General features: G+C 41.0%; 1 protein-coding gene across 4 annotated transcripts in view; it reads right to left on the bottom strand.

The window, feature by feature from the left end:
* Positions 1-13,051, bottom strand: part of KCNH7 (potassium voltage-gated channel subfamily H member 7) — a 1,410,086-nt gene that overhangs the window by 757,821 nt on the left and 639,214 nt on the right. The gene's annotated exons all lie outside the window — the stretch shown is intronic.

Raw genomic sequence — 13,051 nt, 5'->3', positions numbered from 1 at the left:
AAAAAAATGAACGCAGGCAAGCAAATCATCTATAAAATAATACAAAATTAGATCTCAGTGGACGTGCTGTAGCAAGAGTTTTTGGGTTTCAGGCTGTAAGAGTGTTTGGACAAGCTTACCCAGCACGGGCTCCCCTTCCACTACCTCATATCAATAAGCTAATCGCTAAAGAAAGTGTCCTGTCAGGATAGTCTTTATTGAGACAGACAAAACAGGAGAGAAAAATGCTCAGGTAAAGGGGCTTTGCTGGTATAAATAGATTATGTCTTTTTGAGGTACCGGTGTGTGTTAGAACTGTGTTTTCTGGTTGTCAGAGTATGCACCCTGTACAAGCGGGAACCACCACTCCAGACAGGGTAAGATAGATACACACTAAAGGATAACCAGTGCTCACCCTCTGGTAGCTTGGCACAGAGCAGTCAGGCTTATCTAAAAAAGGCAATGTGTAAAGTATTTGTGCAACACACACACAGTAAAACAATGAAAACACACAAAAAAATACTCCACACAGGGTTTGAAAAATAGACAATATTTTATGAGTTGATCAAGACCAAAACTAAAAAAATCCAATAAGTAGAAACAGAGTTATGAATTATTAAAGATTGGATCAAATTATAGTGTTTAGATTCATAAAGTGCGTAGGGGTTACTTGAGGTCACGCTAGACCGGGGTAAGTCCAAAGTTCAAGCCGACCGCGATGGAGGGCAGGCTGGCTACAGGACTCACGCAGGTCCCGCTGAAAAGGCAAATTGGATAGAGGAAGCTACCATGTCGAAGACTTGATGTGTCAGTTCCGATCTGTGCAGACAATGAAAGCATTGTCAATTAACCCCTTTACAGTGAAGGTATTGCATCATCATTGAGCTGCGTTGTCCGTTGCGCAGTCTGTCAAAGCGATGTTGTCGATTGGCACCTGTGTCAGTATCGAAAGGCAGTATGTTGATTCTGATCAGCGCAAAGTCATCACCGCGTCAGTTTTGATGACTCTGCATGGAAGAAGATCACTTTCAAGGGCCCAGAACTGTATTTGGGCCACTTGGCATGCCAGGACTCACAGATGGTAGTGTCTAGGTGCTGTTGCAGATTTGAAGAATATTTTTGATGGCCCTGTGACTTCTAAACAGGGGGCAAGCCAGCAAGCCCTCAGAGTCACTCCGGCTTCAATTGACATAGGTCCAGTCCTTGTCCTCAGCAGGGCAGAGATCAGCAGGCAGCAGTGCAGCACAGCAAAGCAGAAAAACATTTCTTCCAAAGCAGCAGTAAAGCAGAGTGGAAATCCTTATAGCACAACCGTCTTTACTCTTGGCAGAGTTCTTCACCGGTCCAGTAGAGTACTACCGTGTTTGGGTCAGAGACTCAGTACTTATACCCAGTTATGCCTTTGAAGTGGGGGAGAATTCAAAGCTGGCCTGTGAAGTACACAGGTTCCTCTTTCTTCCCAGCCTTGGCTCCAAACGATCAGTAGGGGGCAATCAGCCCTTTCTGTGCCAAACAAGACACTGCCTATTCAGGTGTGTCAGATCCCCTCCTCTCTACCTTCCCTGGAAGAGCTATCAGGATGCAGATGAATGCAAATGAGTTCTCTGTTACACCCAACTTTCCTGTGTTTGTGGCTGTCTAGAGGGAATGCACAAAGTGTAGTTGTCACCTACCCCAGATATGTATTAGAGACAGGCTCCAAGGCACACACATTTGTTCTTACATCTCCACTTTCTAAAAATAGCATTTCTAAAACAGGTGATGTTAAATCCAACTTTACCATTACAGAGGGTTTATCATTACCAATCCAAAGATATGAGACATGCTACAGGTACTCCTGTCTAATCAGGAATTATATCTTAAAAGTGTATTAAGGAATTCACAATGCTAGCCTATGAGAGGAGTAGGCCTCACAGTAGTGAAAAACAAATTTGGATGTTTGTCAATACCAGGACATGCAAAACGGACCAGTATAAGTCCCACCTTTTACTTACATAATCAACCAATTCATATGGACAACTAATATTCAAATGTATGTCAAAAAAGTGCTTGCTGGTCCAATGTTCTATTCTAGTCATAGTGCATAGCTGAATGCCATTAAATATATTTTTGATTCATAGGGCATGTGTTCATGTCATTCCCTGTAGAGACATAGCACACCTGAAACCAATACAGAGAGTACAATTCCTACAGAGCATGTGCAGACTATTTGTGCTCCTTTAACCTTCATTCCATGTCACCAGGCTGTTGCTTGCGGGTGGTCCAGGAATATGCATGGGGCACGTAGCTTATCCTGAGGGCAACAGTAAAGGGCAAAAGATATTGGACACAAGGCATGGCTGAATGCTATAAAGTATAGCCATGACCAGCATGAACTCCCACCAATAGCACTATGCAGAGGAAACTGGGTATGGATATGGTAAGACATAATTGCCCTGTGTATGGTACCCACATGCTATGACCTGTAGGTATTACAATCTACCGGGTGTCTTGTTAAAAAAAGGCATTGGGTCAATTGTTCAATATCTTCGGTTCATTGCTACAGTGGGAAAAGGTGTTGGGCACATACCATGCTAAGTGCCAAACCCCACCTGTAACACCTGGAATCAATGAACAGCACATATCATTCCATGCATTTATCTTAAACAGTGCATAGTTCAAATACCATGCTCTTAATGCACAAAAGACAGGGCATCCCTATAAGGAGAAATGCCCATTTATGCATTAGACATATCGTATGTTTAATTAGTATTCTGTTCAGAAAAGTAAAAAAAAAGCTGCATATTCCAATTCCAATCAGAGTCTATTGATGGCTGCACCTTGCAGAGAACACCTTTATTGTTCCATCGTTTACAGAGATAAAATGTGATTCCAACAAAGCAGGGAGGGGGTTTCATTTGATTTTTTTCTTATCAATGTATATATAGAAGATCAACAGTATAGTCCATTATGTGACTGTTCTCAATAAACATTTCCTATTTGAACAAAACATCTGACTGAAACCAGGAACTCTCTTGAAATTCAAGCACTGTTGTTTTTGTCTTCAACATTAATGTTAGAGATCACGTTGGTTAGCTTAAAGGGTGCTGCCAGCCTATTACCCTTGGTCAGTGTAATTGTACAGTACTGGAAAGAGTGGTCTGGGAACTCTAGACTGTCCAGCTGGGCACCACTGAGGAAAATGATTAATTTTTTTAAATATCAATACGTTTCTTCTGGATTTATTTTATAAAGCAAACATTTGTATCATTAGTTATACAACCCATAGAAATTACAGTAAATATCTGAATACCAAGGGGCTCATTTACAAGCCCCTTGCGCCGCCGGTGCGTCACTTTTAATATGGGAAAAAGTGACGCACCGGTGGTGCAAGGGGCTTGTAAATAAGCCCCCAAGTGTCTAGTATTTGTTTACCTGTGGAGCTAAGCCCCATACATAATAAACGAACAATTTCCTTAAATCGACTATTGGTGAAATCAACCGCAATGCATTTCAGGCACTCCTTCTTCGAAGGAGAATAATACAACTCTAAAAAAACCTAGATTCAAACCAGAGGTGCATATATCATACTCTCGATCTGTAAAACAAATAAAATAAAAGCTTAATCCCTACATCCAAACGTACAGTTACTCATCCATTCAATTATTAACAAACCCAATAAATTTGCTGGTAATTAGCTGTCACCTTTTGCTTCAAACCTATAAACAATGTAATAAAAGCTTCCCATATTGTCCCATTAGCGTTTAGGTTCCCATGTTTTTATATAAATATCTGGTAACCAAATCAGACACGAAAATAAGCATGTCTGTTCCAGATAGTGAAAGCAACAAAATTTATAATAAAACACTATGTGAAGTTAACCTCAACTACTCTCAGTGCAGCCATTCCTACATATTAACGCAGGTAATGCAAATACTACGGCTGCTCTTCAAGTCGGAAATATTGCATTAAAAAAGAAAACAATAAGCAGAGGTACAAATTCAATACACAATAACGTAAAGACTGGTAAGTAAAACCTCTAACAAAAAGAGTAGCTATCAACCAAATGTTACATACATTTCATTTAATTAAGATAAAGATCAGTTACATAGGAGAAAATAATCAGTCAGTTCTTTCTAAGTGACACTTTAACCTAATCAAGCAGACGTGCCCTGATGTTTCAGTTCGCAATATCAGGTTAAATGAAAAATAGGTCAGAAAAAACTTGAGGAGATATTGGTGAAGCTGTTCACTTTAAGTGTAACTAACAATGGACAAAGGTAGGAATTAAAATGCTTGGTTTTGTTTAGGGGTTTTAGGGTTTGTTCACATGAATAAAATGTTGAAAAAAAGGCAATGGTCAGCGCCAGAAGAATTATGCCGTTTTGGGCTGCAGTACTTAATGCATAAATATGGATTTACCATACTTGCCACATAATTTGCGCATTTCAACACAAATGTTGTTTCTAAGTGAAATGGATCAAAATTATCACTGCCATTAAATGTGTACAAAATAAGTTGTGTTTCCTTGCCACATAATCACAAAACTCTGCCACATAATTTAGTCAGCTATTGTTGCTGAATCCTAGCAGCCATGCAGACAGATTTCAGGGCAATATGATAATGAAACCGCTATTTAACAGGGATCCTTAGAATTATTTCCATAGTTCATGAGTCCCTGTGAAACAAATGTAGACCAATAGCACGTTATTTGAAGCAACTAAACCAATAAACACATATTAATTATTACAGTGCAGAGGTCAAATTCTGCTTTATTGCAGCACTTTATACCATAACAGACACACTATAAGCATTGTTTACTGCCTCATATTGAATGTTCCAATTAGATTACACAAAGAAAAAGACTAAACAACTTGCCCAGTAGTCATGAGGCTTCTTCAATGTGATTTTACCTTACTGCATACGTGTAAACACTTTCATCCTAGTTTTTATTAAATATCAATTTACAATTAGAATTAAAAAGATTCAGCAGTGCAAAGTTCAATGACTTATTATTACCATTATTGAGTAGAGGGATGGGTCTCATGACATGGCATCGCCTCTCAGGTCCCCTCTCCACAATCAACAGTAGCAATACATAACATATTAAACTCTGCACATCTGCAAATATAATATATACTACTACTAGTAATTTTTATGCACGTATTATTAATGGGCATGAAGGCGCACATGAAACCCTATAGTTTATGACTAATGCATGTAATCACCTTATTTTGTCAAGTGCATGGCTGTGATATATGGTGAGAAAGTCAATACACAAATTACACATCATCGTTATTTTGGAAACAGTACATTTTGTCTACATTTCATTGGTGAAGGAGGTGGGCGTTTGATGAACTTTCATGACCCTTTACATAAAAGAAATTTGCACAGTCATTAAATATGTATCCCTCGACAGGCTCAGCTACCGATTTAGGCGAAACTTGTATTTGCTTCAATGGTCAATCCCGCTAAGGCTTTCTTTCCTAGCTCCTTCACCGGTTAATAATTTAAAAAGCTTCTCAAGTGCTTTCAGAGAACTTCAATGCAAATTGGCAAAGAAAGGGCCACGCAGCTGCCTTCTATTTTTAGCCTACGCCCGGTGCATGAACGCGCTTCTGTTTGGTAATCTTTGCATAACATGTAAGGGACATGTTGCTCCAGTAACTAAATTGTTTGGCGCGCGAAGATAAATTATTGTGTTATACAATAAGTCACACATATATTTCATTTGAAAGGGAAGGCGGACTATTGAGTCTGAACGCCGCTGGCTTGTACGGGTGAAACCGGATACAGCACCAATTGTGTCACAAAATGGCACAGCATGATTAACGGAGGCGTTCGAGTGGCTGGAGAATACCGTGTCTGCACTATGCAGCGTCAGCATCATATTTCATATTAGGAGCTTTATTAATGGAGTAATAGAACGCGTCGTTGTGGCATCAGAAAGAGTCTGCAATAGGAGTTAACTCGCTAGGAGTAGAAAGATAGATTTTTGGCCTGTACTCATAGTACCTGCAGCGAGTGGTCAATGTTCTGTGCAGCAACAACAATTTTACTTACTTTGCACAGTTTTTTCCTTCTTTTTGTGCTTAACATCGGTGCATAATCCGATTCAAAATGTGTTTTTATTCACAAAAATGAAATTCAAATAATGTGTCCTGTCAATTCCCGTACACCTAATGAATACCTATATACCTATTCCTATATACCTACCAAATTCCTATAGCCTACTGAATCGCAGTGGGTGGACACATTTCTCATTAAGGGACACATACAATGTAGCAGCTACATCACTTTATTATGGAGTATTTTACTCGGTCACCCTGAAGGGATACCAGCATTCCAGATTTAGAGATGCCTGTGACCTCAGTGGACATCTCTTACATTGGCAGGGACCTCTGTGATGGCAGTTCCTGTCAATGCATTGCAAGGGTGCCGCACGGCTTGTCAACATGATGGAGCCGTACAGCACCCTTTCAGTTTCTTTCATTATAGCCAAATAGAAAATCCCAAAGCAGGATTTTCCTTTCAAAATTCAAAAAGCCATGACCGCCTCGCATTGGGAGTTTTCTACCATGGCATGTGGGGGTCATTGAAATGGTTTTACGTTTACTTACCACCACTTTTTGGGTGGTGATAAGCGAAAGTTGAACTTTGCCATTTGTTCTCCCACTCTAAATAAAGCTGGCGGACGCCTGCCAAAAGCTCAGATGGCCCTTATTCCATCAAGCCATTGGATGTGTATGTCAGCAGTGGAGGTGGAGTAGTCTCTGGCAGTGACATACTGAAGGTACGCCCGACTCTAAATGAGGCAGGCGGACCTTCAGTACAACAGAAAGGGTCATCCAATGCCGTTGCTACAAAGTACCCTTTTCATCGCACTGTAAATCAGGCCAGTTGTCTCCAAAGAAGAGCTGCAAAGAGAAGTCATCCTAAGGTCTAGATAATAGTAATATTTCCACTGGCGGCTGGTGAATATTAAAAGTGGTGGGTGCAAATTTTATACTCAAATATAATGAACAAATTCAAACTGGAAGAGGGGGTGGACTGGGTTGGATTCTTCCAAGCAAGAACATTTTGTGATTCATATGGTAGATTTTCACAACATACATTTCCAAATATTTTTTTTTAAAAATGGGATCCAAATGAGGCATTTTACAGTACAAGTATCAAGAAAATATTAGATGCACACCAAAAATATGTGAAGTACAATATCTAATTTATCTCTTTGGGAAATAAACTAAAATCCACAAACCAAGCACACACCCACCCACCCACAAATATAGTCACCCAGGTGTTTCCCACCTGCAAGGTATCGCTACCTCTTTACTGTATTTTTGTCATGCATGGCCTCTCAAAACATACTGGTTGGAAAATGACCCTGCCCAAATGAATTAACCCCATTGCACATACATGGAAAGGAAAGGCACGCACATCTGAGTCGATATGCCACTAACAAATCAGCCAGCTGTTTGCACTGTGCTAGTAACGGGAAGACAAAATAGTGGCTATCATGTACGCATCTACAACTACAAACTCGATTCTTATAATAAGGGAAACAGAAATAAAATCAATTGCAGAGGATATGAGTGTGAAATGGCAGTTAGCAAGGTGTGAGAGGCTGAAGAGATGCTATGATGCTGGCGCATTCACACATGCACATGAGGTGGAGCGCATTGCAGGGTTCAGGACGCGGGCCAAAGGCGCAAGCCATCAGCAGCTAGGAAGACACAAGCTGCAAGCCATTAGAAGCTGGGAGCTATGAGCCACATGACCCGTGGGTCACAAGGTCGCGAGCGACCTTGAGCGGTTCAAGTGTAGGCCTGCACGGGAACCTGGAACTACCTGGAGTGGCTGTAGTGGGGTGCTGGCGACCAAGAAAAACATGCGGTGAGTGCTCATTGCTTGGAGTGCTGGAGTCTTGCTTGGCCCACCATAGAAGCATGCAGTGCGGTGAGATCCCATGTCTGCTGTTGTCTCATTGTCCCAATGCCATTACCATCCAATGCTCATCAGATGCCCTGGCATCCAGGGGCTAAATACCTAGTACAAGCTTAAGACCAGCGGAGGTGCCTGAGTTGATTTACCTGACTTAGCTCAAGTCAGTCTAGAGGACTGACGTGCTTTCCTTCCCCCATAGTCTCACAATGTCTCCAGAGGGGTTTTGAGGCATAGGAAGGTTGACCACAAGCAAGGCCATGGACATGGGCATGAATATGAATATGGACATAGATATGAATATTTAGCAGGTAGCAAATACAGTACATAGCAGTACGGTAATGCCTTTGGAATTGTGATTCTTGGAATTGTGACTAACAAGGAGCGACTAAAGGAACCACGGAGAAGAGATCATAAAATCAATGTGGCCAGGCATGGTACGGACGTGGTTTGGAAGGTGGGGTGGCTGACTGTTGTGGGTGTGACCTGACAGTGACAAGTGTATGGGTTTTGGTCATCTACCCTTTACACAGTACATTAGGTGCGGGGGAGCCTCCCAATACTTGCAGAAGTGGCCGACCTAGAAGTCGGTGCAGCTTGTGGGTGACTGACTTGGCCCTCCTTGTATACTGTTGCCCTCTGTTGCCACATCCCTTAGCAGTGATTACCTACCTGCCAACCTACCTGTTACCTGCTCACTTACTTGCCTACCAAATGCTGCTTTCTGTCTTCAGCTGTCACCCTTCAACATCATCTGTTATAGTTCATCATCATCTCTGGTAAACTGCCTCTTAAGTCGTCGGTACTTACAGGAACAAAAGGACTCTTCATTGCCCTCAATTTGATTGTTGACTATTGCGGATTACCGACTATAATAACCACCATTGTTTTCAATATCACTGAGGGGTCTGATTAAGCATCAATCAATCAAACAAACATCATATAAGATGACTGCAAAGAAGGGAAAATCCTATGATATGTCAAAAGCTACGAGGCATTCAATTAGAGTGTACAATCATCTTCTGACATCTAAACTAAAGGGTAGGAGGATTACAACAGGGCCTGAGCTATACAGACCTGAATCATATAGCACTATAGGATGATGTTTTGGGAGATATTGGTGAAAGGAACATCATCATCTCACCACCAGCTGTCCTCATTTTGCACTACTTTTCAATGTCCTCCAAGGGAACCAAGGCAAAGGCAATGTTAGTAGGGGAAGAATCCAAACCACAAGGTACTTTAGCCCCCTGTGAAATATTAGTTCCCCTCAAGACTTTAGAACATTCGGAATCACTCCAGGCCACACAAGTGGAGCCCAAAGGGACTGCTGGATACAGCGTTACAACCACTGTGTGTGACCTCCATAATAAGGCCCAGCCCACTTTGGTAGGAAAACAAAGCAGCAATAGATCAGAAAAGGCAGAAGGAATTAATAACAGAAGTAATCTGGAAATGGGCACCAATAACAACGGAGAGAATAATAAGAGCTCATCAGTACTGCCAAAAGTCATTCCACTTAAAGGACAAAAAACAAGCGAGATATCCCTCTAGTAAGCAGTCATTTGAAGCCTCAAAAACTGATTCAGTGACTCCTATAATCCATGACTCCACCCTACCAGATCTTCACATACTACCTACTGTAATTGAAAATGGTGTACAGAATATTAGCGGTTGTGCACAAGCAGTCAATGTACAAGTACACAGAGATCCAGAACCATCATGCCAAGATCAAGAAGCGATGAATCAAACCGTAAGTGAGTGATCAGCATCGATGACACCCGATCCATTTTTTCTGGGTTTCCTTAATGTAAAATGCCATCCATAAACTCACCTAGATGTGTGGTTAGAGAGGACACTGTCTTATCTGAGGCCCTACACTCATTGCATACTGTTTTAACTCCAATTCTAATGATTTTAGCGAAGACACTAGATGGGTCTGACCACACAATATCTATGATCTCTGCCATACAAAAGATACTTTCAGATTCAACCAAAAATAAAAGGGATCAGTTAAAACAGAGCTTTGCAAAAAGGAGGATGACGAGGGTCAAAACTACAGCAGCCAGGAGTATTCTACAGCTGAAATTGATACAAGCGTAGGTCGTCATTGCAGGGGGAATGCAGGGCAACATGACCAGTGCCCCTCAACTTCTACCACACCTCCACATGTAACAGAAGGTGATGGTTTACCAACTGGGCAATGAACTGCAGATGACTTCCTGCCCCCTCTTGAAAATGTCAGAAAAGAAAAAGGGGCAAGACGGGTAAGAATGTATCTATTCATTAAAGACAAAAAAAAAACAGTAGGGCTATGAAAATATCTGCAGAAGTGGCAGACGCAGCAATTACTATTCAAGACTATATACTTTGCAAAATGCACAAGACAAGTGGTGACAAAACAAACTGATAAACTCCTTGCCCCATTTTTGAGGGGAAGATGAAAGCAAAAATTGAAAACAAACCCCAACCACACTGCAAGAGAGTTAACAAAACCAAATTGTTTATTCCTCCAAAAATCAAAACAAAATAAAAAAGGAAAAAAGGTATGAAAAGAGGTACGCTTTTATTATGTAATACAAAACCTCAGAAAAGAGCATTAAAGAGAGTCGTATCCACCACGCATAATATCGCCCCCTTGAATCAATGAAATAGAACAAAAAAAAATAACATTACCAACAAATGCTAGTTTAAAACAATTGCGTGTATCACCTTTAAACGCACATGCTGCCCCCTTCGGAGAAGATTGTATACATGCAGATTTGCACGCAAGCATAATATAACATCAAAATCCAGCAGCACACCCCTAACAAGAACCTGATTGTCTGTGAACTACTAGTGTCAAGGTAAGAAATTGTAGACAATATTGCACACCTCCATTTGGCCCAGTTGACAACAAAGCACCAGAAGTGATGACCCATTACGAATTATCAATGTATTTCCAGATACGAGTTGTTTCAATCCACTAAATAGGGGTCTCCTATTTAATCTCTTTCACTTGGTCCCAGTTTGATGAGCCATTACATCTAATGACATTAGGAGGGTGCGACTAGAAAACATGGAGGTTACAGCGAATCCAGGAACATCTTAACCTCCAAGGTTGAGTTTGCCTTCAGCAACATTGGAAGACTAGTATTCCAACATCTGGATGATCTCCATGTAATGAGCATAGATGTGCTACAGTTAAAAAATATTACAAACTTAAAAGAAGTTGCTAAATTATCTAGGAACTCCAGCCACTCAACAGAAGGGGCTCGGTGGCAAAATGGGAGGGATAAACCAATAACCATCAGAAAAATGCATACCAACAGCCTGGTACTAGTCAATTGCTATCATACTCTGGATATCACAATGTCCCGTAACAACTAGACATTGATATATTGTCCAATTTTGAGTCAAGTGACTGCGGATCAACTAGTAAAAACTGATCGAGACTGGGGATGGGTATCACAGGTGCTGGGCGGCAGAAGTTCAGGAAAAGTATTGGAGGAGAGAAATTGAAATACACAGGCTGGCAGTATATATGGCAAGGATGACTTCGAATATGATACACTTGACCCAATATTCATTACTAATAACAAGGGCATGAATCATGTGAACATTTTGTCAGGGGACATCAGTGGACTGCGGCCAAAAATGGAAGACAGTGATTGGGTGATGTTTGTCAGTTTTTTTACCAACTGTTATTTATAGCAAACATGATCCCTATTCGAAGATAGTCTCGAGGGTTATTGTGAGTTCAACACCTTGGCTGTTAGACAAAAAAGGAATAGACTGTATGGTGGGTTGGCAATCTATGTTGCTTGTAACATACACTGCAGGATGGTCCAATGTTCCTCAGGTGCTAATTTACTCCATGTTAAGCTGCTGAAACCAAATAAGGAAGTTGACTGCATGGATATAATTAATGTATACATTTCACCAGGTTGGGGGAGAGGATGTACAGCTGATGTGGCCAATATGAAGATTTATTTAGAGTTATTAAAAAACTGGATATGGGGGAAGCTAAGGTTGAGAGGGGTAAACATCTGCTTTTTATTTGTGGGGATATCAATGACAGCCCAATGGTCAATGATGAGATTCTGATGGAGTATTGTCGTTTTGAAATACCTGAACCTGACATGGGATAAGCCATGTAGAAAGGGGAGCCTTTGTAACTCTTATACTGGAGATTGGTCTTTGGCCATTAAATGGGCATACTATTTCTGATTACCAAGTTGAAAGTACCTATGGAGCAGGCCTTAGAAGCTCGCTCATAGATTACATTTTACTCAACCTTGAGAACTGGGTTAATGTGGGCAACATGCTTGTAGTGAGACGCGTTGAAAGTGATCATGACCCTTTCACAGTGAGATTTGCACTTGTGGCTAGTAGTAAATGGACCCAGATATATACTGAAAACCTATATCCTGTCCCAATTGAATCAGCTAATAATAGGAGAAAAATACACTGATAAATATCTAGCTGAGATGCCTTACCTAGAACTTTTATTAAATAGGATGGGAGTGGTCACCTTTTTTGACCAGGGCGTAGCAAATTACATTATTTTGGATACTTTCTAGGGATTGCTGAAACAGATCAAACTGATGTGGACATGCGGTTAACTATACTAACCATGGTCAAGTCAATAACCCTAAATATGCTTGGTATGAGGAGGAATTCTACCAGGAAATAAGGCGAGTCTCACAAACCCCTTATTTATCGACACTGTGACAGGCAAAGTGAAACATATTTCTAGACCCGCAGGCAGGCTTACAAGCAATTGCTGAAAATCAAGAAACTTAGTCAACAGTGCCTGTTATTGGAGAAATTGAAGCAGGTTGCAGCCATAAAGAAATCCAAGTATTATTGGAGAACAGTTGGTAATGTCCAAAGGACACCACCAACCAGATAGGTCATCACATTGATCCAAAGGACTAGGAAAATCATTTTATAACCTGTAAAGGGTGGCAAGAAGAGGGAACAGAAAGTCCATTAGATTATGGATATGAGGGCAGGTACGCCGGCCAGAGCAAAATTGCTAGACTACAAATTTTAAGACCAGAAGTTGAGCAAGCTCTCCAGTCTGTGGATAAAACATAAGGCACCTGGTCCAGATGGTGTACCATTAGATTTGTATCAGACGGACCCAAGTTATTGGCCATGAGTTATG

Source organism: Triturus cristatus, chromosome 3_1 (assembly GCF_964204655.1).
Source record: "Triturus cristatus chromosome 3_1, aTriCri1.1, whole genome shotgun sequence".
Taxonomy (NCBI): Eukaryota; Metazoa; Chordata; class Amphibia; order Caudata; family Salamandridae; genus Triturus; species Triturus cristatus.
This window is presented reverse-complemented; position numbering and strand designations above follow the sequence as displayed.